Source organism: Panthera tigris, chromosome A2, assembly GCF_018350195.1.
Source record: "Panthera tigris isolate Pti1 chromosome A2, P.tigris_Pti1_mat1.1, whole genome shotgun sequence".
NCBI classification, from domain to species: domain Eukaryota; kingdom Metazoa; phylum Chordata; class Mammalia; order Carnivora; family Felidae; genus Panthera; species Panthera tigris.
The window spans coordinates 144,396,113-144,423,225 of NC_056661.1; the positions used below are offsets into that span (position 1 = coordinate 144,396,113).

Here is a 27,113-nt window from a genome sequence, read left to right on the forward strand (position 1 = left end):
ACTGGCAAGGCTGAGGAAACAGAGGAAGCTAGTTACCGATTGCCGAGGCTCATTCAGGAGGTGCTAATTCTCGGGGCCGGGGGGGCGAGAAATGTTACTATTTCCAGATTAGCAACCATCTTGGGCTGCTTGCGCCACTCTCCCGAGAGTCCAACTAATCCAGTTGCCTCCGTGGTTCCGGCCCCATCCAATCCTTTGAAGCTAAATGCGTACTCGAGGAGGCCGAAGATAACGGCAGGGACCCTAGCTCAGAACCCCCTCCGGGCCAGCCCCGCAGAGGCAGCTCCGACCTCCCCATCATGGCGGCCGCCGGGCGGGGAAGCCGAGCCCGTGCGTCGCGTGCGTGCCTCATCTCCCTCCCCTCCCCCTCCTCGGCGGCGGCGGCGGCGGCAGAGGCGGCAGCGCTCGCCATTGCCGCTGGTGGCAGGAGGCTGCGAGGAGCCGGCGCGGTCGCAGTCTCCACGGCGCAGGCCCACGGTAGCGCAGCCGCTCTGAGGTGAGTGCCCTACCGCGCAATCTCCAGCTATTTCAGCCCCGGCGCAGCCGCAACACGCCGCCCGCCCGCCGGCCGGCCGGCCCGCCCCGCAGCCTGCACCCTGCCGCCCCCGGCTCCGGGCCTGGGCCCCCGCCGGATTCGGCCCGCCTCGGGCGGGGGGCCCCGGCCCGGCCCAGTCAAACCGCCACCCCGAGGATGCGCAGGCCGCACTAGGCCCCAGGCGTCCTGGCGGGCTCGGGAGGGAGGCGCTGCCCTCCCGAGAGCCCCAGGGTTCCGGCCTCCCCCGCCGCCTGAGGCTCTAGGGGCCGCGGCCTCCTCTCCACCGTGGAACCCGGGGCCCGGGCCCGGCCTTCCCGCGGGCTCGGGAGCGGGAGGCCCGGGAGAGCGCGCCGGGAGCGGGAGGTGGGCGGGCTGCGCGGGACCGGAGCCGCGGCTCCCCGCTCGCCCCCTCGGCCCTTCCCGGGGCTGGTCTGCGGGCGGCGCGGCGGGCTGGGCCGGGGCGCGGGAGCTGCTGTCTCCTGCGGGAGAGGAGGCTGGCTCTTGGGCGGCTTCCGAAGCTTCCCTCCCGCCGGGGTGGCGTGGGCTTGTTACCCAGGTAGACCGGGGGACGCTGGAATATGGCGCGTTGCCCACCTTCTTGCAAGTTAGGAGGCGGCCCGGGCAGCAGCGGCGGCAGTTGGAGGAGGAGGGCGCAAAGTCCTTTTGTACGCAGAAATAAGGAGCGACATTGTGTTTTCTTCCCCAGCTGAGATGCTGCCCGCGGAGGGGCCTCGGTTCTTCCTGTGCCTGGGGTGGTGGTCCCCTGGGTGAGGAGAGGGGGAGTGGCGCGACCCTCGGAAGGAACAGAACTGTTGCCACTGTAAAGACGGGGTCTTGGCCTTGTGCACGGGTATTATCTCATGTCGCCAGCCTTTCGGGGAACTCAAGGGTTTGCCCCTGCATGTTGTCCACCTCACTGTGCAGTGATGTCCACCGCCTCTCTCACCTGTTGTGTCGTTGCCGCTGGTCCCAAAGTTTCATAGTGCATCTGACTGTACCCATCAGAACTTGGAGTTGTTTAAAAATCTTAGTATTTTTAGGGCTTCAAATGATAATCTGCTCCAGCCAGTTGGAGGAGCTGTTGCCTGAACTCCATCCCTTCTTAAGCGTTAGATTAGAATATATTAATTCCTTACTTTAGAGCTGGTGTCAGTTGTGCTTAATTCTTTCTGTGGTCAGAGCAAAATTCACATTTTCTTAAGTGTGTAGAGACAATGTATCGGGAAACTTCTAAAGCGAAGGCAGTGTGAGTGAACCTGTCAGCTTGGACAGTGCTCACAGGAGAATGGGTATGTGCATCTCACCTTTTTCCCCAGGGCATCATCTGTGCCCACAGTGATCCTTTTCCTTTTCCTATTTCATCTTGGTCCAGGCCTTTAAAAAAAAAAAAAAAAATCCTTTTACTCTGGCTTTTAACAGTAAGTTATTGGGTTGTTTTTCACTCAAGGAAAGAGGGGAGGAGGGGCCTTGGAGATGCTGGGGATTTTTTGTTTGATTTGTTTTTAAAATTCAGTAGTAGTATCCCGAATCCCTAGAATTGTGTTTGAAATTAGTTTGACATGTTTTCTCATAAGGTAGTGAAAATATGAGTGTTCTATCTGCGCATGAGTGTAATTGCCTTGTTTTATGAGCAGGAGAGGAAACATACAATTATCACATGTAGTGCAGTATATTGGGTCCTAAATTGTGTGCAAAATTGTTTGTGTCAAGGGACTTTTTATTTTTTTCTGACAGGAGTTAGATGTGACTTTTGATTGGGTTCATGACAAAGACAAAAAATATAATGAGGTTAATAAATACTGCTTACTATTTTTTGGCACATCCTTATTTGAAATCCTTTGATTTCATCCTGTGTGCCTTTCTCCTCCCCCGCCCAACACAACATATATGACAAAAAATGACTTTTTGCTTAGTAGCTGTCATATTTCTTATTTAGCAAAAAAAAAAAAAAAAAATCTTAAGCCAAGCGTTTTCATGGAAATAGATTTCTTATCAGGTTTTAAGGAAATTTAGCTTCTGGATTTAGGAAGTAACTATAAGAACAGGAAATAATGAGAGACCTTGTCCAGATACAGAAAGGATTTCAGGTTTCCCTTCCAATTCTTGTATATTCCCCAAATTATAGGTTTCTTGTTTTTATTGAATTGCAAGTATACATCCATCTCTAATTTTGTTAGGGAGCTGAAGACAAACTCCCTATGATTTAAATACCTGAATTTGCATTGCCTATGTACTGTGAATTCAACCAGACCCCTGGGTTGGTCTTTGAGAAGTATTTTATGTGAAGTAATCACAAATGGGTAACTGTTTTAAGGGAAATTTAAGCTCCTTGGGGTCTGGGATTAACTTTTTTATACCTCTTTCCTTATATAATGATATTCAGTAAATAACTGGGGAATAATAATGATGAACAGTAATTTTTGGAATTAAAATTTTTTTTCAAGAGTATTTGAAAAGACATATTAACTTTTGGGTTTTGAAAGGTCTATGAATTGTCAGCCTATAGAAGCACACCCTCCAGTCCTCTGGAGAACAGGAAGTTATTGCGTGTGTTCAGCTCCTGTCAGACCTCTTTAGGCAAGCCCAGCTTTGTGTGGCAGTGAGCTTGTTCATCTACTCAGTGCCACTGAAAAACTGGAAGTTTAAAGTGGGAACTCTGGTTGTTGAGTCTCAGAAGTGTCTACTCTAACCTCAAGAATTTGAGTGCACCCTCTTGGGTTGTAATTAGTCCAGGAAATGTGATATTTGAATTTAGATGTTTGTGACTGTGTGATGCTCATTAATTATATAATTATATGTGTGTATGTGTGTGTGTGTGTGTGTATCTATGTATGTATATATGTATATAGTGTATATTGTATTTGGAAAAGCAGCCTTAAAATAAAATAAAATAAAATAATTTTATTGATAAAATTTTATCAATAAAATAAAATCTTTTATTTTCTAAAAAAAAAAAAAAATTAGAAGATTTTTCTCTCCGTTCTTTCATGTTTTTCTTGAGAGTTAAAGCTAGCCTGAGCTTACCCAAATATAGTTTTCCATAAATGCTCAGTAAAACAGCAATGAAAAAGAAACCTACTTGTTAAGCTTATTTAGACCAAAAGTCCAGTCATTGGGTGGGTTGTTTGTTTGTTTGTTTTTGAGGCTCTGGATACATGTCAATTTTTGTGTATTATGTATCATAGTTCCTTTCTTATTAGCTAGGGGATAGACTTTCTGGACTTTTCAGTTAGAACTTTTGTCCATCAATATTCTCCTAAGGTGAACAGGCTGGAAGAGAAAGAGTAAAAGGAGGTGAAACAAATCAATTTCAGGTGTTTCCAGAAGATTACAACCACATTGAGCTATTGGAAAGTTTTAATCCTGGAGCAACAAGAATGCTTTGTCTGAAGTTATTTCGGTGTAATATGGACAAAACTTGGAAAATGAAAAGAATTTTTGACTGCTCAAGAAAAATAAGTGGATTATATATGCTTTGGAGCATACATTTTTTTTTTTTTTTTCTGAAGTGCAGTTCAGAATTAGGGTAATGAGTTTTTGACCCTGCTCAGTGCAGTTTAGTTACTGAAGCTTCAAACACATTTCATCATGTCTTTTTTTTTTTTTTTTTTGTCTTTTCACCAGGTCTGTATGCCTAAAATGTGAACATTTATATGAACTGAAGAAAAGACAGAAATACAAGTTGAGAGTGAGATTCTAGTATATTTTTAAAAGACAAAAAACAAAAAAAGTAGGGGACAGTTATGGCAGGTCTACCACATTTGTGATCTCTTGAGGCAAATCTGTATTCTGTCACCAACAGCAGTCTCTTAGAAGATAATTGTATCATATGGAATCTTCTCCAGAATCCCAGACCGTGTAGCCTGCCTTATCAAACTGCTCCTAAGCTATCAGATCATTTCTTGAGGAAACCAGGTCTGTTAAGGGAGGTAGGGGTGTGTGTGTGTGTGTGTGTGTGTGTGTGTGTGTGTGTGTGTGTGAAAGTTGGTGGGGAGAAGAGGGAGAAAGGGTGATACTGATAAAAGAATCTAGTCTTATAGATTGGGATGATCACTGGAATTTTGGACATGTATTTTTAAAAGAAGCTAAAAGAGCTAATTATGTATGGGTCATCTGGTGACTTAGACTACTATTTATAGTGTAGTATATAAGCATATTATTTAGGTTAATTCATGCATGCTAATTTCTATGGTTATAAATGTGTAAATTTTGGTTGAGATAGTTGGACAAGTGGACATTTTCTTAAGAACTCTTAAATGGTGCCTGTTGGATAAACTATGCCAAACCTTTTTCAGAATCTTGAAGAATGAGATTTGTATGCATAAACGTTAAGACTATTTTTAAAAAGGAGCTTGTATTTTACTATTGGTAATTGTAAAGTCTTTGCTTTTTAGAACTTGGAGAGTCTGTTTTGTTGCTGCTCCTGAATGCTAATGTGGTTAGGCTGGCAGCTAACCCTACAAAGAACAAGAGGAAGTGAGGAAATGTCCCCATGAAACCTTGCTTAAAACTAAGCAGTAGACTAGAAATGGGGAGTGAGGGACTAGGGGACTTAATTATTGTTTTATGTTCAAAAGGAGGCATACCCTCCATTGAGAAATAACCTTAACTATGTCCTCACTTTGGAGTTTTGCCATTCATTCACCAGACATTGATTAAAGACCTACTTTATTCCAGGCACGTGTTAAGTGCTACGGTAACATATAAACCACTGGCCTTTTCTACTAGGGGAGGAAGATAAGGGCTCAACTATCCATTCATATAGCATGTTGAGAAGTAAAGAAAAATTGGTGTGGGATTTATAGAGGGAGAGGGTGAGTGATGCAAGTAGAAAGTGAGGTTAGGGAAGACTTCATGTAGGAGATCTTTAAGTAGGGCTTGGAAAGGTGAGTCGCTGTTTCGCCTGATGGAGAAGAGGCTAGGAGAAGGGCATTGATAGTCTGAGAAATAGCCAGTAGACTTTTCTGTACTTAGGGAGTAGTGGGAAATGAAGCTGATGAGGTTGTTGTGACCTGATTGGGAACAGCATGGGGGAGTTCAAAGATTAGAGTTCGTTAATGAATGATGATGCCTTTAATTAAGATAGGGAATGTATTGGAATAACAGAATTTGAGGAAGAAGGTAATAGGGTATGGTTCTAAATGTGGGAATCGAGATATGTCATATAGGTCCCTATTGACAGATTTGGGCTGGTGCAGAAAGGGAAGTGGGGATCAATTATGAGATTTGTATTCATTAGCATAATGTCATCTAGAAATTGCCAAAGAGTATAAAATCAGGACTGAAGAAAAGACTAAGGGCGACCTTGCCAAGCAGCTACATTTGTAGGTCAGGTGGAAGAAGAGGGGCTTATGAAGGAAGTTGAAAAAGAATGGCTAAAGAGGTAAGATAAATAGTATGGGGTTGAAGAAGCTGAGTCTAGAGGGTAAGGGAATTTTAATGGGGAATTTAGCAACCTGAAATACTACAGAGAGCTCATTAGGGTGAAAACTGGATTTGGCAATTCAGAGATAAAAGGAATTTTCAGAGATAAAAGGTGTGTGTGTGTGTGTGTGTATGCATGTGTATTGTTTTGCCAGGAATCATGATAGTTTAAACACAATAGATTTCTGGAGCATTATTGAATACAGGGGGTAAGGCTTATAAAACCCGATTTAATAGATGACCCATGCTTAGAAATAGGTCCTATTCTTCCCCTTCTCTTACGGGAATTACAGTATAAAAGCTTTGGGAGGAAACTTAAATTCTAACAGAGTTTATAGATTTGGGGTGCCTGGGTGGCTCAGTTGGTTAAGCATCGACTTTGGCTCCGGTCATGATCTTGTGGTTCGTGAGTTCGAGCCCCATGTGGGCTCTGTGCTGACTGACTGCTTGGAGCCTGGAGCCCGCTTCGGATTCTGTGTCTCCCTCTCTCTCTGCCCCTCCCCCCCCCCCACGCTCTGTCTCTGTCATAAATAAACATTAAAGAAAATAATGGAGTTTATAGATTTGAGTGTATAGTATGTTTGAGTTTATAGTCTCTTAAAATACAAATTCCTCTTGAAAAGTTTTGAGGTTTTATAATATTTACATGTTAAGTGCAGAGGTATTTTAACCTGGGTTTTATAGTTCTGGGACTCATGGATATATTTTGGCCATGTAACCCTGATCTCTTGAAATTGTATGAAAAATTTTGTATGTGTGTGTGATTTTTCTGGGGAGAGGGTCCATAACTTTTCTGAGATTCTCAAAGCATTCTTGACACACAGAAAAGTCAAAGGCCTTTTCAGTATTGGTAATTCAGTCAGATATTTATTGTGTTAGTTGTCTGAAATCAGTTAACCGGATTGACTGGGACAGACCAAGGGGAAGAAATTTTGAGTGAGTATCTCAAGTGAGGAACTTTGGGAAGATCTGAGGCACCTCTAGGAGATGGGACTACGAGCACCAGAAGGAAGGTGGGAGGAATGTCAAAGCAAAGCTTCACCAGTTTCAGAATCTTGCCAAGTCTTCTGGATTCCTTGGGGTTTTGTTTTGTTTTCTGGGTTTTTTGTTGTTGTTGTTGTTGTTGTTGTTGTTTTATACTCCAGGATTCACACTAGTATATGACTATCTATTCATGCACTATATACAATGGGCTTTGTGAGAGATCAAGTTACTATTTTATTTTTATTTTATTTATTTTTTATTTTTTTAATGTTTATTCATTTTTGAGAGACAGAGTGTGAGCGGGGGAGGGGCAGAGAGAGAGGGAGACAATCCAAAGCAGGCTCCAGGCTCTGAGCTGTCAGCACAGAGCCCGATGCAGGCATTGAACTCACGAACTGTGAGATCAAGACCTGAGCTGAAGTCAGACACTCAACCGACTGAACTACCCAGGCTCCCCTCAAATTACTATTCTAAAGAGAAAATAAGTTTTGAAAGAAATCTAACTGGTTCATAGATTGCACTAAAATTTTTTTAAGTTGGGAGTTGCTTGTACTTTGGAAATTTTCTAAAATGCACAAATGTTTCAGTCCACTCATTTGGGACAAGAAATTCTCTCCTTGCTTAATTTTTCTGACCATGAAATGAAAATACCATTGGACCCCTATAGGGTCTTTCAGAAGTATGACAGTTATGGAAGGGCAGAGAAAAGGGGACAGAGGATCTGAAGCAAATTCTGCACTGACAGCAGTGAGCCCCATGTGGGCTCGATCTCACAAACCAATCATGACCTGAGCCAAAGTTGGATGCTTGACCGACTGAGTCACCCAGCGCCCCAGAAGTTTAGGCAAATTTTTAATAATGTTCCATATTAGATCTTATTTATTCCAAAATTATTTCATTCTAAAATTTTAGATAACTGGTCATTTTTACTTTCTTCCTCTATAATTTTTGGATCTTTGATATCAGGAGACAGTTTTGTTAGCTAGGCCCTAGGTTCGGGGTGATCTCCAACTTATTTTGAGAGAGTGCGTGCATGTGCACGTGTACATGAGTGAGTGGCAGAGAGATGGGGAGAGAATCCCATCTAATAGTGCAGAGCCTGACCTGGGGCTTGATTCCATGAACCATGAGATCATGACCTGAATTGAAATCAAGAGTCAGAGGCTTAGCTGGCAGCCACCCACATGGCCCAGTGATCTCCAACTTTTGATTGTCATCCTTACAAGTAAAATTTTGAGCTCACATTCTGAATCACATTTATTTATAAATGATGTTCCTGTGCTCTTGTCCTAATACATTTATGTGCTTTATAAACAATATAGAAGGTGGGGCGCCTGGGTGGCTCAGTTGGTTCAACGTCCAATTTCGGCTCAGGCCATGATCTCAGGGCTTGTGGATTTGAGCCCGACGTTGGGCGCTGTGCTGACATTTCAGAGCCTGGAGCCTGCTTCAGATTCTGTCTCCCTCTCTCCCTGCCCCCTCCCCCGCTTGCACTCTCTCTCTCTCTGTCTCTCAAATATATAAATAAAAACATTAAAAAAATAAAAGTGTATAGAAGGTAGGAATTTTAAAAGGACAAGGTAAAGGTGAAATAGTTTTTTTTGATGTCTTGCAAATTGAGTTGATGGTGGTTCAGTAGCTTATTAGTTTGATTAGCTTATTTTTATATTTGTTCATAACTCACGTGTTTTCTATAATTAATGCCAGCAATGTTTTTCTAAAGTGCTCATTTATTTATTTTAAAAGAGTTGTTTATTTTTAAGAGAGAGAGTTGTGTGCACACACCTGGGGTAGGGGCAGAGAGAGGGAGACAGAGGATCTAAGGCAGGCTCCATGCTGACAGCAGAGAGTCAGATGCTGGACTCGAACTCCTGAACCATGAGATCAGGACCTAAGCCAAAGAGCGACGCTTAACTGACTGAGCCACCCAGCGACCCAATGCCAGCAATTTTTTATAGAATACCCTATAGAAGTATTGGTAAATGCAAGAAAGCAATGAATAAATATTTTGGGTAATCTTAAGCATAGAAAATGTGTGCTTGTAACTTGTAATTAGCTTGTGTATGTGGATTATCTTTACAGTCACTAACCCTACAGATAAGATTCCTAAATAGAATTGGAGTATTTTTTTTTTTTAACGTTTATTTATTTTGAGACAGAGCGAGACAGAGCATGAGCGGGGAAAGGGCAGAGAGAGAGAGAGGGAGACACAGAATCGGAAGCAGGCTCCAGGCTCTGAGCCGTCAGCCCAGAGCCCGACGCGGGGTTCGAACTCATGGATGGCGAGATCGTGACCTGAGCTGAAGTTGGATGCTCAACCGACTGAGCCACCCAGGCGCCCCAAGGAGTATTTTATCTTATCCTTTGTTTGCTGCGTTTTGGTCCTTTGTCTTTTTTTGTTGTTGTTTAGAAACATACTTTTTTTAAATGTTTATTTACTTTTGAGAGAGCGCAAGCGGGGGAGGGGCAGAAAGAGGGGGACAGAGGATCCGAAGTAGAAGTAGGCTTTGTGCTGACAGGCTGACAGCAGGGAGCCCCAGGTGGGACTCGAACTCATGAACTCATGAACCGTGAGATCATGACCCTAGCCGAAGTCAGACACTGAACTGACTGAGCCACCAGGTGCCCTAGTCCTTTGTCTTTTATTAAACAATTATGAAATAAAATTCTTAGCCCCTACATAAAAATAACCCACCAATTAAAGAACCAACCAAGGCTTGCTAAATAAAAATGCCATCACAGAAGTAGTCTTTTGATCCAAAACTGGCTTCAGGTACTAAGTCTAAGAAAGTAATGATTCTGACATCACCAGTTATATAACGGAATGTTAAAATTTTTGTCTTTTCTTCCTTAATTTTTGGTTCTATATTTTAAAAGTTTTTCTATATTGAAAATAAATAATTTTTGTAGTGAGCAATTTAACAAAGAAAACAACCCAAAAAACCCTTCAAGTTAAATGGTTATCTTTGATTTATAAGCGTATCGGTGATTTTCATCTTTTTTCTTGTAACTTTCAAACTATCTTTAGTGAAAATGCGTTAACTTTTATAACCTCGCGCCCCCCCCGCCCGACACACACACACACAAGCATGGATGATATAATTACGGCCCTAAGGACTCACTGTCAGATTTTGGGCAGGCAAGTTATTTATCCTCACTGGGCCTGTTGTCTCACTTGAAAAATGAAGAGGATAGAAATGATATCTAAAATTTCTTCTGAATAAAAATTCCTTCTAAAATTAATTCTGAGTCTGTGTTATGACATGTTAATAAATCTGGTATCTTCTTAAAGTAAAAAGGTATGTATATGTGTTCATTGTAAGAAAGCAAAAAGAAGAAAATTTAAAATATACATACAAATTTACAAAAATTTGTTCAAATTTACAAAAATGTACAAAAATACAAAGATAATGAATAATATTTTAGTTTTAGATATTCCTTTAGGGGTATATGTATGTGCATGCACATACTGTATATGATAAATGGAATTATACCCTGCATATTGTTTTGAACCAAAAATGTCTGAGGATATTTAATTCATCTGTTTATCTTTGCCCTGAAATATTCTTAGTGCAGCAGTTGTAAATCCGTTTGTTTTAATGAAATATTAAAGATATTTAAAAGTTTCTCTCCAAATTCAAATTTGTTCAGAAAATGCTTGCTGTTTGTTTCGTGCTCTGTGTGGTTTTGCTGAGGTAAGGATAACTTGGAGTAAGGGCGAAAGGGCTTGCCTGTGAAAGCTTACTTAGTGAAGAATGAAAGCTAAATCCTGGGTTAACCTCAATTTCATTCACATAATAATTCGTTTTTTCTCCACCCTGCTCTCATACTTCCTGAGCTAAGATGTCTATTTGCAAGGTAGTTTCTGAAGTGAACAAGTTCATCTCAATATATTATTGGTTCTTTTATTTTACCCTGGGACCTTCTGAGTTTTTCTGTTCTTATTGAGAACAAATTAGATATTAGTAGCATCAGTAGTATAATACAGAAGTATTAATACTTGGGTTTTTAAGCATTATGGGGATTTCAAAAGATTTTGTACATATAAAATTAAATATGTGTACAAATATAAAATGCTACATAATCTCATTTGTGCTTCCCCTCAGTGAAGTACATGGTATATATAATACTAATTTTATGTAAAATAACTTGATTTTTCTCAAAGTTAACTTCCTTAAAGATTTTATACAGTGGATTCTCTTTGCAGTTGGTAACATAACCCAATTTTCCTGCCTTCTCATTTAGGTCTGTCTTTAACCCCTCTGGTAGTTGGTTTGCTTTTTGTATTTTATACAAAATGGAAAACAAACCTAGGGTAAATAGTTCCTTAGTTATGGCAACTAATGTCCAAAGCAATTTAGTCCTTTTTCAAGCAAGTATAGTGTAAAGCCTGTGGAAGTGTGTGTCAGAAGAAAAAAGTTTGGTTTGTTTATTCTCTTCCCTTTTACTTTGAAGATTAGAATCTTTTTTAGGAGAAAAACTATACCTGACAGTTAAGATGCTTAAGTCAGGGCCGCCTGGGTGGCTCAGCTGGTTAAAGCGTCCGACTTTGGCTCAGGTCATCATCTCCTGGTTCGAGGGTTCAAGCCCCATGTTGGGCTCTGTGCTGACAGCTCAGAGCCTGGAGCCTACTTGGGATTCTGTGTCTCCCTCTTGCTCTACCTCTCCCCTCCTCACACTCTCTCAAAAATAAACATCAAAAAAATTTTTTTTGAAAAAAAGATGCTTAAATCAATGTCTTCCAGACAGCGAGAGGTAGAAAATCTGAGAATAATACGTACAAACTTATTGCCTGTTAAACTTGTTTTCAGTTTTTGTGTCCAAAATACTTGAGAACAGTAGCTAATTCTAAGTTGAGAGTCCACCAAGATGAATTGTCTTTATTCTGAAGAAATCCATTTTGTAGCCAGAGAGTGGTATATATCCAAATATCCAGTGCCCTTTAAATAGGTAATCTTTGTTTAGTAGTAATTTAGGGCTTTGAGTACAGTAGTGATTCTTGTCTTTTAGGTTAGCATGATTTTGAAATTATCTTTTTTTAAGAATAATGATTACTGGGGCGCCTGGATGGCTCAGTCAGTTGAGTGTTTGACTTCAGCTCGGGTCGTGATCTCACAGTTTGTGGGTTCGAGCCCTGTGTCGGTCTCAGTACTGACAATTCAGAGCCTTGGAGCCTGCTTCAGATTGTGTGTCTCCTCTCTCTGCCCCTCCCCTGCTCGTGCTCTCTCTCTCTCTCTCAAAAATAAATAAATGTTAAAAAAATTTTTTTTAAAGAGAATTGATTACTTTGTAACAATAACTGGTTTCCCTTAATGATAAAAGTCTGTGCAGTTGTTCCATGTAAATATGCACACTCAGATTCGGCCTACAGTGAAGTTTCAGAACCCTATATCCAATGGTCCAGTTGGCATTTCTTGAATGCTTCAGAAGCACTTCTCAAAATGAAATTCCCTTATCAAACTTGGTCCTGTTCAGCTCTGGCTCACCTCAGTGAATGGTACCACCATTTCATCTGGTTTCTTAGAAACTTTCATCTTTCAGTGCCACCAAATCCTTTAGAAAGTTTATTTAACTCTCTAAACTCAATTTGCCCTCTTCATTTCACCTTTACCACTTATGTCTGAGTTGCTATGGTTTCTTTCTTGGACTGTTGGAATAACCTCCAGCTGGTCTACCTGCATCCACTCTGGCTAAGCCCTAGTCCATTCTCCTCAGTGCAGCCAGAATGAATCGATCTTTTCTAAATACACAGCTCTGGTCATTTCCCCCATTGAATTTAGGATGAAGACAAAGCTCTTTTATGTGGTACCTGGTAACTTTTGGACTCATTTTGTATCAGTCATGCTCCCCTAACTATAAGGTCTTTCCTGCTGGTGTTCCTTCTGCCTGGAAAGCTTTTCCCTTTCATCTCTTTTTAGTAAAATCATATACATTTTATGACTTTGAGGTCTATCCTCGAGCATAATTTCCTCAGGAACTTTATTCAGATCTCCCTCATTTTTGCACTTTACCATGTGTGTTATACATGTCATTTTACATTTGTTTGTATATTACTCGATACATGTCTGTCTTTCCCACCGGCTTGTAAAGCTTCATGATCATAGATACAAACATAGTGTCCATTATCAACCACAGTGCCTGACAATGTAACAAGCAGTCAGTATTTATTTGAATGATTGTGGAAACATTGCAAAATTCATTTAATATTTTACCTTATTACCACTTTGTGGTGCCATCTAATACTTCATAATTTCTGGGAACGCCGGGTGGAACCAGATTCTAAGTCATCTAAGCCACCCCCTTCCCCAAAGTTACATGATCATCAATCTCTCCTTGAACACATCCAATGATAGGAAATTTACTACTTAACAAAGGCTGTTTAATTTTTAATCTTTAAGACATAAATTAGAAAACTTAACTGAAATTTCTCCCTGTAAGTTTTCCCTGCTGGTCCTACCTTTTGTTCTCTAGGACTTCCCAAATCAATATTTTATATTTTCTTTATAAAGTCCTCTGAGTTGCCTTTTTTTTTAAAAAAAGTTTATTTTTGACAGAGAACATGCAAGTGGGGGGAAGGGCAGAGAGAGCGGGAGAGAGAATCCCAAGCAGGCTCTGCACTGTCAGTGTGGAGCCTGATGCCATGGGGCTGGATCCCACATGACCTGAGCCAAAATCAAGAGTCAGATGCTTAACCAACTGAGCAGGTGCCCCTTTTGAATTGTCTCTTGGTTTAAGTGTCCCTGGGACCCTCAGCCTTCTTGGAAAGGTAATGGGGTATGCTGGAAAGAGTTGAGGGGGCTGTTTCCTAGGGCTACCATAACAAATTACCATAAAGTAAGTGCCTTAAAATAACAGAAATTCTCTCATAGTTCTGGAGCCCAGAAGTCAGGAATCAGGTGTTTGTAGGGCCACAATCCCTCTGGAGGCTCTAGGGAGGAATCTTTTCTTTACCACTTCATGCTTTTGGTGACTGCTAGCTTTCCTTGACTTGTGGCTATATGCCTCTGTGAGCTACTCTCTGTATAATCTCTGTTGGCCTCACTCCTATAAGGGCACTTGTCATTAGATTTTGGACCAACCTGGGTAATCCAGGGTGATCTCCTCATCTCAAGATGCTTAGTTTAGTTATATCTGAAAGACCCTTTTTTTCCGAATAAGGTAACACTCGCAGGTTCCAGGAATTAGGATGCGGACTTACCTTTTGGGGAGCCACCATTCGATCTGTTACAGGGGCTCTGGGTTTAAATCCTGTTAATGCTAAGTTGCGTGCAAATTTGAGCATGTTACTTGCCCTTTCTGAGTCTGAATCTCTGTAATCTTAAGACAGGGTTAGTAATGCCTGTATCATTGGTAATGTGAAGATTTAAGAAAAATTCATGTGAAGGGAGCATCTGCATAGCACAGTTGGTTAAACATCCAACTTCAGCTCAGGTCATGATTTTGTGTTTCATGAGTTTGAGCCCCTGTGTCAGTCTCTGTGCTGACAGCTCAGAGCCTGGAGTCTTCGGATTCTGTCTTTCTGTCTGTCTGTCTGTCTGTCTGTCTCTCTCTCTCTGCCCCTCCCCCACTTGCACTCTTTCAAAAATAAACATTAAAAAAAAATTCATGTGAAGTACTTTCCACATGATAGCTAACTCATTAAATGTTGCCTTCCACATATCAAACTATCCTGACCCTACTGTGCTTTGTTAGGGTCTCTAGATGTTATGTGTGGCCTAGAACCCAGCACGAGTTGTGAGATTGGCCTGATAAGTACAAACTACAGTGGGTATTTGTATTCTGGGCACTGTGTAGCCACTATGATTAATAAGCCCACATTTGAATATGTGTATTGTAGCCACATCATAAGATTGGCTTGTTAAACCGGGAAATTGGTTAAAACCTCCATCTTTTTTTATTGGTGTAACTATTAAATCCAAAGCGTGTAGTTAGGTTTTAGACCCAGGTGTACATTGTTACGCGTTATGTCGTGTGTTACGAGTGTTACGTTATCAAGTCATGGTGCCTAGTGCATAGTAGTAGCTCTATTCTGAATTTTATGTTGCTGCGTGGTTTAAAGGAGTCTTTAGACTTACCTACTCTGGTGGTATTCCGAGAATATTTCTTAAAGCAAATGCTGTAGTGAATATAAAAAAGAAAAAAGTTGCCATTGAAGTAGCAACTATATCAACGCCGGGCAGGTGGATAGCATTGTTAGGTGCTCCTTCTGTAATCAGGTCTTGGTTGATGGACAGGCTGCTTTTGATTCTTCTGTCAGGTATATGAAATGTGTGTCCACTGCTTATGTGATAAATATGCATTTAATGATTTCCATACCTACTAGTAGTGTTTGGAATTTGCATTTGAGATAAAAGACTAGAGGAATGGATGATGTACAAGTGATGTTCTAAAAATATTTATTTTGGAGGCACCTGGGGCGTCTGACCTCGGCTCAGGTCATGATCTTGTGGTCCATGGGTTTGAGCCCCACATCAAGCTCTTTGCTGACAGCCAGAGCTGGAGCTTGCTTCAGATTCTGTGTCTCCCTCTGTCTCTCTTTCTGCCCCTCCCCCACTTGTGTTCTCCTTCCTCTCTCTCTCTCTCAAAAATGAATAAACATTAAAAAATTAAAAATATTTATTTTGCATAAGTTTTATATGCACATGGCTAAAAGATCAAATAATATAAAAGGAATACAGTGGAAAAAATGAGTTTCTCTTCCAGTCTCCCTCTCCAGAAATCACCACCACTGCCAGTTTCTTGTGTATCCTTTAAGGTAGGCTAAGCAAAAAGTGTGTTTGTATCTCCCTTTTTAAAAACACAAATGATTGCTTATGTGCATGTGGTCCTTTAGAAAGTGCTTCCCTTCCACCCCCTTTTTGGAATGACATCTTTTGTGTCCTGATCCCCAGCACCAGTGTAGGATTTCTAGGGTTTTTTTTTCCCTATTGTTGAGAGGCAGGGAACCAAATTCCATGGCTTTCCATTACTAATTTGATTGTGTGGGATGCATTTCCAGTGGAGTTGTATATTATATAGTCCTTTGTGAAAGACTTCTCTTTATAGGCTAAGTTTATACCAGAGAAATAAAACCAATTTAATTCGGGCCATTTATTTAGAAAACTAGTAAAGAAAAAACTATCACTTCAGATTGGTTTAACATGTTATCTTGGTATTGCTTAAGCCCTTTTTATGCTTGCTTAAAGACTTACTCATTTTGATTATATCGACAGCAGGGCCAAATAAATTACTTCATGAGCCTGGTAGGTAGCACAGGCCTAGTTAGGAAGAGCTGGGATGCCCAAGAACAGATGGTCCGTGACGGTGGTCACACTTTTGACCTTGGGTTATGATTTGTGTTTTCTATTTTTTTCTCTTATTATACTGGTTCTTAATCTTTTTCTCAGGACCCTTTTATATCCTTAAAAATTACTGAGGTTTATGTGGGTTATAACTTTTGATATTTACTGTATAAGAAATTTAAACAGCAATTTTTAAATGTTTATTAATTAATTTGAAAATAATGGTGCACACTACATGTTATAGAAAAAACTGTATTTTCCAAAACAAAAATTTAATGATGAGTATTGTTTTACAGTTTGTGGAAATCTTTTTAATGTTTGGCTTGACAGAGGACAGCTGGATTCTATCTGTTTTTGCATTCAGTCTGCTGAGTATGTTGCTTTGGTTGAAATATATGGAAAACATCCCATCTCATACCAAATATGTAGTTGGAAAAGGGAAAAGCGTTTTAAGAGCCTTTTAGGATAATTGTGGATACTCTTCTTTGATATTACACCAAAACTCAGCAATATTAATTTCTTAAAGGTGAGTTGCCGTGGAGATTCAGAAACCATAATTGTACTTTTTTTTAAAAATTTTTTTTCAACGTTTTTTATTTATTTTTGGGACAGAGAGAGACAGAGCATGAACGGGGGAGGGGCAGAGAGAGAGGGAGACACAGAATCGGAAACAGGCTCCAGGCTCCGAGCCATCAGCCCAGAGCCTGACGCGGGGCTCGAACTCACAGACCGCGAGATCGTGACCTGGCTGAAGTCGGACGCTTAACCGACTGCGCCACCCAGGCGCCCCCCATAATTGTACTTTGTTTGGCTCCAGTCTATTGGCTTCTCATACACTTTGAAAGAATCTTTTAACCCATGCATGATTTTATAACATCATACATTGGTCAATTTGGAAAATATCAGTTTACTGAGTTAGGCATACCTTCCAACTATTGTCACAAAAATCATGTTCATTAACACTACCACGGATCTTATCCAAAAAGGCTTTTTAAAAGTAAGAGAAAGCTATCAGGCTCACCGTGGCAGATACAAGTTTTCCAAAATCCTAATTATCATTTGAAATCCCCCAATTTTATCATTGGCAACAAATACTGTCAGTTATTTTCCTTGAAGTGACAGGCTCACTTGTTATTTTTGAAAAAATATTTGTCCTTTCTCCAGGTCTGAATAACCATATAGTTTGTTTATTAGCTGCTCTTTGAAGTATAGTAAAGTGAAGTAAAGTAAAGCTCTTTGAAGTGAAATAAAAATGGTGTTTTTGGGGAAAAAATAGCTAATTGAGTTTGCAGCTCAAAGCATGATACGTCTGCTTTTGAAACAGCACGCTTCTGAACACAGAATTGCTTTATGAATACTTTCCATTTGGTTATACAGAAGAGTCAAGAGACAAGAACTCAAGGGTGAAGATTTAATAAAATTAATAGTTTTTACTCTTTCATCAACACGTTCTTCAATAAAATTGACTGTTTTACTATGTGCACATAACGACACGGTATATATGGTGCTAAGGTGGCAGTAGGTTTACCCTACCGTTGCGTTTACACCGTTAGTGCAAATATAAGCACAGTGAAAAAGGCACATGTCTTGGCTGTTAAATTGTTCTGAGACCAATTGTGTTTTTTTTAGTGTTTTTATTTATTTTTGAGGGGGGGCGGGGTAACAGAGGATCTGAAGTGGGCTCCACACTGACAGCAGAGAGCCCGATGTGGGCTCAAACTCACAAACTGCAAGATCATGACCTGAGCTGAAGTCAGAAGCTTAACTGCTCAACCTACTGAACCACCCAGGCACCCTGAGACCAGTTCTAATGTGCGTGTGTGTGTGTGTGTGTGTGTGTGTGTGTGTGTGTGTCTCGGAGAGGTGGTTTCCTATACATACAACCAAGCAATTCCTGGGCACCAGCAGGGTATCCAAGAATTCAAGTCAATTCTGACACTATTGACCCAGAGATAGCATCAGGTTAAGGGCTCAATCCCATAAGACTGCCTGCCCCCTGGCCCCCTACTTCAGGCACCAGTCACAAGTCCCAGGTTGTTACCTGTGCCTCTGACCAACTAGCTGCAGATGGAGGTTGCAGTGACTCCCTCCCACTCAGAATGCTAATCACAAGTCCATTTTGTACCTATACTTCTAACTGGCTGGCAGTAAATCAGACATTCCCACGAGGTTTTACTCATTTGCTAGAGAGGCTCGCAGAACTGAGGGAAACATTTATTTTTACCAGTTTATTAAAGGATATAGCAAAGGAAATCAATCAACAGCCAGGTAAAGAGAGACATCAGGCAAGGGATGGGAAGAGGGCGGAGAGGGCACGGGATTTCCGTGCCCTCTACAGGCGTGCGACTCTCCCAGCATTTCTATATGTTCACCAACCTAGAAACTTTCTGGACACAGTCCTTTGGGTTTTTATGGAGGCTTTGTTATGTAGTCATGATTGACTAAGTCTTTGGCTATTGGCTGATGAAACCTTCAGCCCCTCTCCCCCTTCCTGGAGGTGGGGGTGGGGCCAAAAGTTCTTCCCTGCCCTTTTGTAGACTCCCAAAGTCACCTTAAATAACATAACAAAAGAAAGATAGTTTGGTTGGTCAACCTTATCACCAGAAATTATAAGGGTTTTAGGAGCTGTGAGGCAGGAACTGTGGACAGAGATCAAAATACAATACTGGGCATTTACCCCCAAAATACAAAAACACTAATTTATGGGGCCCCTGGGTGGCTCAGTCTGGCTCTGAACTGCCAGCTAGCTCGGAGCCTGAAGCCTGCTTCAGGTTCTGTGTCCTCCCTCTCTCTGTCCCTGCCCTGCTTGTGCTCTCTTTCTCAAAAATAAATAAATAAACATTAAAAAAACCCACATTAATTCAAATTGGGTTTTTTTTTTTCCCCTGAGGGAGAGCATTAGGGGAGGGGCACAAGAAGGAGGGGAGAGAACCTTAAGCAGACTCCACCCTTAGCACAGCGCTGCCCTACCTGGGGCTTGATCTCATGACTGAGATCATGACCTGAGCCAAAATCAAGAGTCACACGAGGGGCGCCTGGGTGGCTCAGTCGCTTGGGTATCCGACTCAGCTCAGGTCATGATCTCACAGTCCGGGAGTTCGGGCCCCGTGTCGGGCTCTGTGCTGACAGCTCAGAGCCTGGAGCCTGCTTTAGATTCTGTGTCTCCCTCTCCCTCTGCCCCTAACCCATTCACATTCTGTCTCTGTCTCTCTCAAAAATAAACATTTAAAAAATTTTAAAACAAAAAAGTCGCACGTTTAGCCATCTGAGCCACCCAGGCACCCCCCAGAAACACTAATTCAGAGAAATACATGCATTCCTATGTTTATTGAAGCATTATGTGCAATAGCCAAGATATGGAAGTAGCCCAAGTGTCCATCCATAGATAAATGGATAAAGAAGATGTGGTATATACACACAATGGAATATTATCCAGCCGTAAAAGAGAATGAAATCTTACCATTTGCAACGACATGAGGAGAGCTAGAGAATATAATGCTAAGTGAAATAAGTCAACCAGAGAAAGACAAATACCAAATGATTGCACTCATGTGAACTTTAAGAAACAAAACAAATGAACAAAGAAAAAAAAAAGAGAGAAACAAACCAAGAAACAGACTCTTAATTGTAGAGAACAAACTGATGGTTAATAGAGGGGGGGTGGCGGATGGAACAGGTGACAGGGATCACTTACTGTGATGCTGTGATGAGCACTCAGTATAGAATTGTTGAATCACTATATTGTACACCTGAAACTAATATAACACTGTATGTTAACTATAATGGTCATCCCCCATTTGGATGACCAAATATATATTTCTTGTAAATCACAGTATCACAGTTACTACACAAATAGTTTTGATCTCATGGATCCCTTGAAAAAGTCACAGGGGTCCTAAGGTTCCACGGTTCACTTTGAGAACTACTGCTATAAGCTATTTGAGGGTTAAACTAATTATTCAGATGTCCTTCTTCAGTTTCTGCTCCAGGATTTTACACAGAGCAGGTGCTTAAAGGATATTTGTTTAGTGAATGTGATATGACATTTAAACAGGACAAAACTTGGTGAGTAAAATAATGTAGGTAGTCTTGAATAAGCAGCTTTTCCACAGTTGTTGAGGATAAGATGGTCAAATGAAGGTATTGATGATAATATATTTAGTAAATACAAATTATGAAATAAAGAACTAAATATGAGGTGATGTTAAAATCAGGATTAACCTGGTTTCAGAGAAGCACAGGGAACGGATACACGCATGCAAGTACCTACGGAGCCAACAATTCCAGCCTTGTTAGGCTTCTGTTAAGGAGTCCTCTAGTTTTTGGGTCCTTAAATTTGTAGTGGTCTAAGAAAGGATCCTCAAGTCCATGGATTTGATCTGAAAAGCAAACATGTCATTTAAATTTCAATGGGTCACTGCTTGATCTAGTAAAATCTTTTCAAAAACGGTTACAGAAGGTGAATGTTAAAAACAAGTCACTTTTTATGAAGAATAGTAAATAAAAGTCTTGTGTTCGTATAAACTGCAGATCCAGGTAGGTAGTTTTAATTGAGTCATTTTCCCCCTTTAAGGGAGCCTGTCTGATGAATAGTCTATTGTGATTATGGACTATTGTTTTCTCCTTTTGTTTGGGGCAGAGAATTGGGTTCTAAAAACAGCACGATATATCCTTTTCTTTTAGTGTAGAAGGAAGCCTCAATCCATCTTGCTACTTTGATAATTTCAGTTTGCTAAATAAATAGTACTCCTTTTGTTATCTGGTGATTTGTTTGTAACAGTCTATTTTTGGTTTAGGGCTAGGTTGTAGGAATGGGCGGTGACATTGAAGGTGGAAATGGGGAAGAACAGTACTAGTTCTTCTTAAACCTTGCAGGTCTTTCCCTACCCACCCCCCATCCTTACTTTTTAAAACCTTTGACTTTTATCTCAGGCAGAGATTGTAAGAGATAAGCGAAGGCATTTCTAACAATCATAATAGTACACTTTTTGGTTTCACGTTAAAAGTTACTGGATTTACTTTAAGGAGTTTCTTTAAAGATCTTGTGAATTTACCTTCTGTCCTTGAAAGTTCTTGATTCAAATTATAGTGGAGACTAGGAAAAACTTGGGTGGGATAGGCCATTACCTAAACTTTTGTCATTATCATAGCTATGTAACAAATGTGAGAGGATGTAGCTAATACAGGGGTTGTGTTACTATGTGAGCCACTTCTGTGGCGCTTTTTGTGGGAGATGTCATGTCCTGGTTAGAATCCATTTTAGGGGCACCTGAGTGGCTCAGTCGGTTGGGCGGCCGACTTAGCCTCAGGTCATGAGCTCACAGCTCATGAGTTCGGGCCCGCATGGGGCTCTGTGCTGACAGCTCAGAGCCTGGATCCTGCTTCGGATTCTGTGTCTCCCTCTCTCTCTGCCCCTTCCCTGCTAACGCTCTGTCTCTCTCTCGCTCTCTCGCTCTCAAAAATTAAACATTAAAAAGATTTTAAAAAAAGAAGAATCCATTTTAAATCCACCAAGATGGAAAATACGAGTTCAGAAATTAATCTTATTTTTACATCTTTAAAGTCTACCGTTTTTAAACCGACTAAAGGAAGAAGTCTGCTTTAAAATGGGGTTGCAAGTGGAAATGTAAAATGAGGCCATACTCCAAATAATTTATATATTACATGGGACAGATTTAATTTTGAGCTACGTGCAAGGTACAGATTAGAATGTTTGCTGCAGATACTTTATGGAATATAGATTTCAAGTTTTTATTTGCTTGTACAAATACACATGAAAACCCACTCTCAGAACCTCTGCTTTAAAATTGCCCAAGAATGTTCTCACTTATAAAAGATACATTTCTCTCTTTTATCCTCTAGCATCATATTCCATTTAAGTAGTTTGAAGAGATCGGGGTTAAATACTGCTTTGGCGTGACTTGTGTAGCTGCTGCTTTAAAAGGATTTTGAAATACTTCAGGCATAAAGAAGGATATAGAACAATATAATGAATACAATGTACTACTACCCAGCTTAAGAAATAAAGTATCATAGGTATTATTGAAGCCTCCTGGACACTCACTCCTTCATCCTAGACTCCGTCCTTCCCAGCTTCGACCATTATTCTGAATTTGGTGTTTATCATTCTCCCGCATTTTAAAAACCTTTATGTGTTGTATCAATGGAAAAGACATAATATTTATATGTTTTCAAATTTTACACAAGGAATTAATCTTTATTGATCTATGTAGTTATAGTGTGCTCATTTAACATGCTGTAAATATTTGATTTAATGGAGTTGTGAAAGTAATATGTGATCTTTGTAGAGAATTTTGAAAATAAAGTACAAAAATGAAAATGTTAGTAGCCCTGCCATCCAGAGATGCCACAGTTAATATTTGGGTGTGTTTTGTTTTGTTTTCCCCCTTCCTAATTAAGTTTATGTATTTTTTGCTACCTTTTAATACATAAGTAATACAGTTTTATTGATTACACAGAATTGCAAAACAGCCACATAAAGGCTGTAACTCCATTTTAGTTGCTTCTTTGTTGGAAATAGAAAATGAATGAGCATTATATATTAGACATATACCTGGTAAATTTACTGTTTATACCATATATTGTGGCATATTTTTTAGTATAGAAACACTGTATAAAGACATCTGGGAGCACCTGGGTGGCTCAGTTGTTAAGCGTCTGACTCTTCATTTCTGCTCAGGTCATGATCTCACGGTTCATGGGTTCTAGCCCCACATCGGGCTCTCTACTGATAGTGCAGAGCCTGCTTGGGATTCTCTCTCTCTCTCTCTCTCTCTCTCTCTCTCTCTCTCTCTCTGCCCCTCCCCTGCTCATTCTGTCTCTGTGAGCATATTTTAAACTTACATGAGAGATTTTTATACTGAGCAAATTTACCGGATAAGTGATGCTTATCTTTAAACGTATTCTTAAACTTACATGAGAGATTTTTATACTGAACAAATTTACTGGATAAGTGATGCTTATCTTTAAACATAAGTACTGTTTTGGTTTTAATCATTTTTTATTTTAAAAAATGAAAAAGATGAAATACTTGGTTATACATATAACAAAATAAGGACAAAATCTATATGAGGAAAATTGTAAAACTGATGAAAGAAATCAAAGAAGAACTAAATAAATAGAGATAGATTCCGTGTTCATGGATAGGAAGACTCAATATTGTCAGGATGTCATAACTTGATCGCACAGGTCCTGTCCCCATGCTTTAATAAAAACACCTTTTGATCTATAGATTCAGTGCAATCCCAGTCAAAGTCCTAGCAAGTTATTTTATGGATACTGACAAACTGATTCTAAAGTTTATATGGAGAGGCAAAAGACCCCAAAAAAGTAACACAATATTGAAGGAGAAGAACAAAGTTGGAAGACTGATACTACTTGACTGACTGTAAAGCTATAGTAATCAAGGCAGTGTGGTATTGAAGGAATAGACAGACAAATCAATGGAACAGAATAGACAGCCCAGAAATAGATCCCCATATATATAGTCAACTGATCTTTGACAGAGGAGCAAAGGCATTACAATGGAGCAAAGAGAACCTCTTCAACAAATGGTGCTAGAACAATTGTATATCCATATGCCAAAAAATGAATCTAAAAAAAAAAAAAGAATCTAAACACAGACGTTACACCCTTCCCTAAAATTAACTCAAAGTGGATCATAGTCCTAAATGTTTTAAAATATAAAACTACAAAAATCCTGGAAGATGACATAGAAAATCTAGATGATCAGGGTGCCTGGGTGGGTCAGTCGGTTAAGTGTCTGCCTTCAGCTCAGGTCATGATCTCGCGGTTTGTGGGTTCAAGCCCCACGTGGGGTTCTGTGCTGACAGCTCAGAGCCTGGAGCCTGCTTCGGATTTGTGTCTCCCTCGTTGTCTTCCCCTCTTTCACTCATGCTCGCTCTCTCTCTCTCTCTTCTCTCTCTCAAAAATGAGTAAACATTTTAAAAAATTAAAAAAAGAAAATCTAGATGATCAAGGGTATGGTGGTGACTTTTTAGGGACAACACCAAAGGCAAGATCTGTGAAAGAAAGAATTGATAACTGGTACATCCATACAATGGAATATTATTCAGCACTCAAAAGAAATGACCATCAAGCCATGAAAAGACGTGGAAGAACCTTAAATGCATATTACCAAGTGGAAGAAGCCAATCTGGAAAGGTTACATGCTGTATGATTCTAACTATATGAGATTTTAGAAAAGGCAAAACTATGGAGAAAAGAAAAAGATCAGTGGTGGAGATAGGGGGAACGAATAGGCAGAACACAGAAGACTTTTAGCGTAGTGAAAATACTCTGTATCATATAGTGATGGATATGTCATTTGTCTAAACCCATACAACATCAAGAGTAAACACTAAGTAAAAAAACCAAACCTTTTTTAGGTAGGCTCCACGCCCAACACTTGAACTCAGCACCCTAAGATTTAGAGTTGCATGCTGTACTGACTGAGCCAGCCAGGTGTCCCAAAAAAAAGTCTTAAAGAAAAAGCGCCTACAATGTGTATTTCTGTACAGTTTGAACCAGAATTCTATGTACTTTTTATAATTTTATCTTTTCTTGGCAACTCGATTTCACTGTGGAATGCACTGATTACTGAACTGTATTGGAACTTCTTTTGGCCTCAGTGCCTCTGTTTGAACTCTTGTGCACTTTTTAGTTGAACTTTATTAGCAGTGTTGGGAAAGCTGTAACAAGCAACATCATCTCTTCATGAGATGAAGCTGTCCCACCCCCTGGTTTCTTCAGTCTTTCTTACCACCATACACTCCATACATTCAAATGTATTTAGCACTGTATAACTATTATAAACTATAAGCTATGTATACATTTTACATATAAACCATATTTTAAGAATAAATATATATTATATATAAACTATGAAAATAAATATCACATATATGTTACTATTCAGCATATGTAACTCTAGGCTATGGTGATTTAGGATTAGAGGAACTCCTGGCTGTGCCTGAAAGTTCCTGTCCCCCACCTTTACCCTGATTTCTTATGGGAACATTGATTTTTGACATATAGTTAAAAAACTAATATACTTCATTTTTTAGAGCAGTTTTAGTAGAAAAATGGAGCGGAAGGTATAGTAAGTTCCTGTATACTCCCTCGCCACCCCATCCTTCTATTAACATCTTGCTTTAGTGTGGTAAATTTCTTACCGTTGATGAACCAATATTAACAAAAGGCCATAGGTTACATTAGGATTCACTACGTTGTACAGCCTGAGGGTTTGACAAGTGTATTATGATGTGTCATCCATTATGGTATCATACAGAATGGTTTCAGTGCCCCCAAATCCCCTGTGGTCCTTCCTTCCCTTTTTCCCAACCCTAATCTTTTTACTGTTTCCCTAGTTTTGCCTTTTACAGAATGTCATATAGTTGGAATTATTACAGTATGTAGCATTTTCAGATTGGCTTCTTTCACTTAGCATTGTGCCCTTCAGGTTCCTCCATGTTGTTTCATGGCTTGATAGCTCATTTCTTTTTACTGCTGAATAACATCCCATTTTCTGGGTGGACCACAATTTGTTTATTAATTCACCTATTGAAGGATATCCTGGTTTGGCAGTTATGAATAAAGCTACTATAAACATCAATGTGCCAGTGTTTGCGTATACATAAGATTTCGACTTATTTAGCTAAATACCAACAAGTGTAATCGTTAGATCACATAGTAAGAGTATGTTTAGTTTTGTAATAAACTGTCAAACTGTCTTCCAGAGTTACTGCCATATGTATTTTAGGTTGTTCATGTTTTGTGAAAAAACGCATTACTCAGATATGTAGAAGAATGCTTGTTCTGTGATAGGATAATGCCCTTATAAACAGGTGAGGTCTCTAGGGCCGTCTGTCCCTCCATCACACCAGCTCGTGGTACTTTGTTCTTGTCTGCTTTTCGTTTTTTGCTCTTACCCTCTCTGCCTTGCTTTACCACCTCTGTGTTAGCCCGGGAAATCAGCACTACACTGGTTAGAATAGCACACAAATTAAAAAGGCAAAGTAAGTCAAAACTAAAATCCTTTCCCAGGCTCTCTTGGCTATATTATGGGTGACTGAGATTACAGCATTCAGTAAAGGTGTTGTTACGTTATCAGTTTCACTTTACATAATCTTCAAAGATGAAGCAGTGCGTTAATAAAACCTGCTTTCCTTTGCAATTTGTTACTAAGGAAACTGTATAAAATGTTTTAAGACTATGATAGCAGAAGAGTTTTGGTGTTTTCCTACATTTCTCTAGGAAAGTCTTTCAGCTTCTACTGTTACAGTTCTCAGAGAAGACTAACCCTTTGGTTAGAGCTAATTTTATACTATGTGCATGATTCTGTTTGTGTGTACATTTGTACACACCCCCAAATACAGTAGAATTATAGATCAAAAAATTATATTCTCCCAATAAGTGAAGAGCAAGGACTGAATCACAGTTTATTTGGGGTATGTATCCATTTTGCCTGGGACAGCCTCCCTGATATAGTCCACGGTGGACCCCATGGTGCAGAATCTGTTTTTTGCTCCCTTAGTTTCTGCATACTAGTTTGATGTGCCCAAGCCCACTTCTCCAGCGCCCCCAAGTGGTTTTGTGTGCTTTGCATGCAGGTGTCTAGTGACAGGAGAACTTCTGTTTTCTGACAACTCACTGTCTTCACACCCCTGTTAGATAAACGATCTGTTAACCAGAATTCTGCCCTTCCTACCCTAACTTCTGGCCTGTTTTTTCTTATTGGGGCCATACACCCCATTTATAATTCCTCTTCCTTATGGCAGCCCTTTAATATTTGGGAAGTCATTTTCCTAAAGCCCTTTCTTCTCTAGACGTAGACATCTCTATTTTTTTTCAACTGTTTCTTAAAATAT

At 40.1% G+C, this 27,113-nt stretch overlaps 1 protein-coding gene across 6 annotated transcripts in view; it reads left to right on the forward strand.

Annotated features, from left to right (window-relative positions):
- Window positions 1-390: 390 nt before the first annotated feature.
- Window positions 391-27,113, forward strand: part of NRF1 (nuclear respiratory factor 1) — a 144,016-nt gene continuing 117,293 nt past the window's right edge. For all 6 annotated transcript variants that reach the window (XR_006212616.1, XM_042972093.1, XM_042972104.1 and 3 more), the window contains exon 1: window positions 391-496. The gene's annotated coding sequence lies outside the window, so the exon portion shown is untranslated. The remainder of the gene's footprint in view (window positions 497-27,113) is intronic.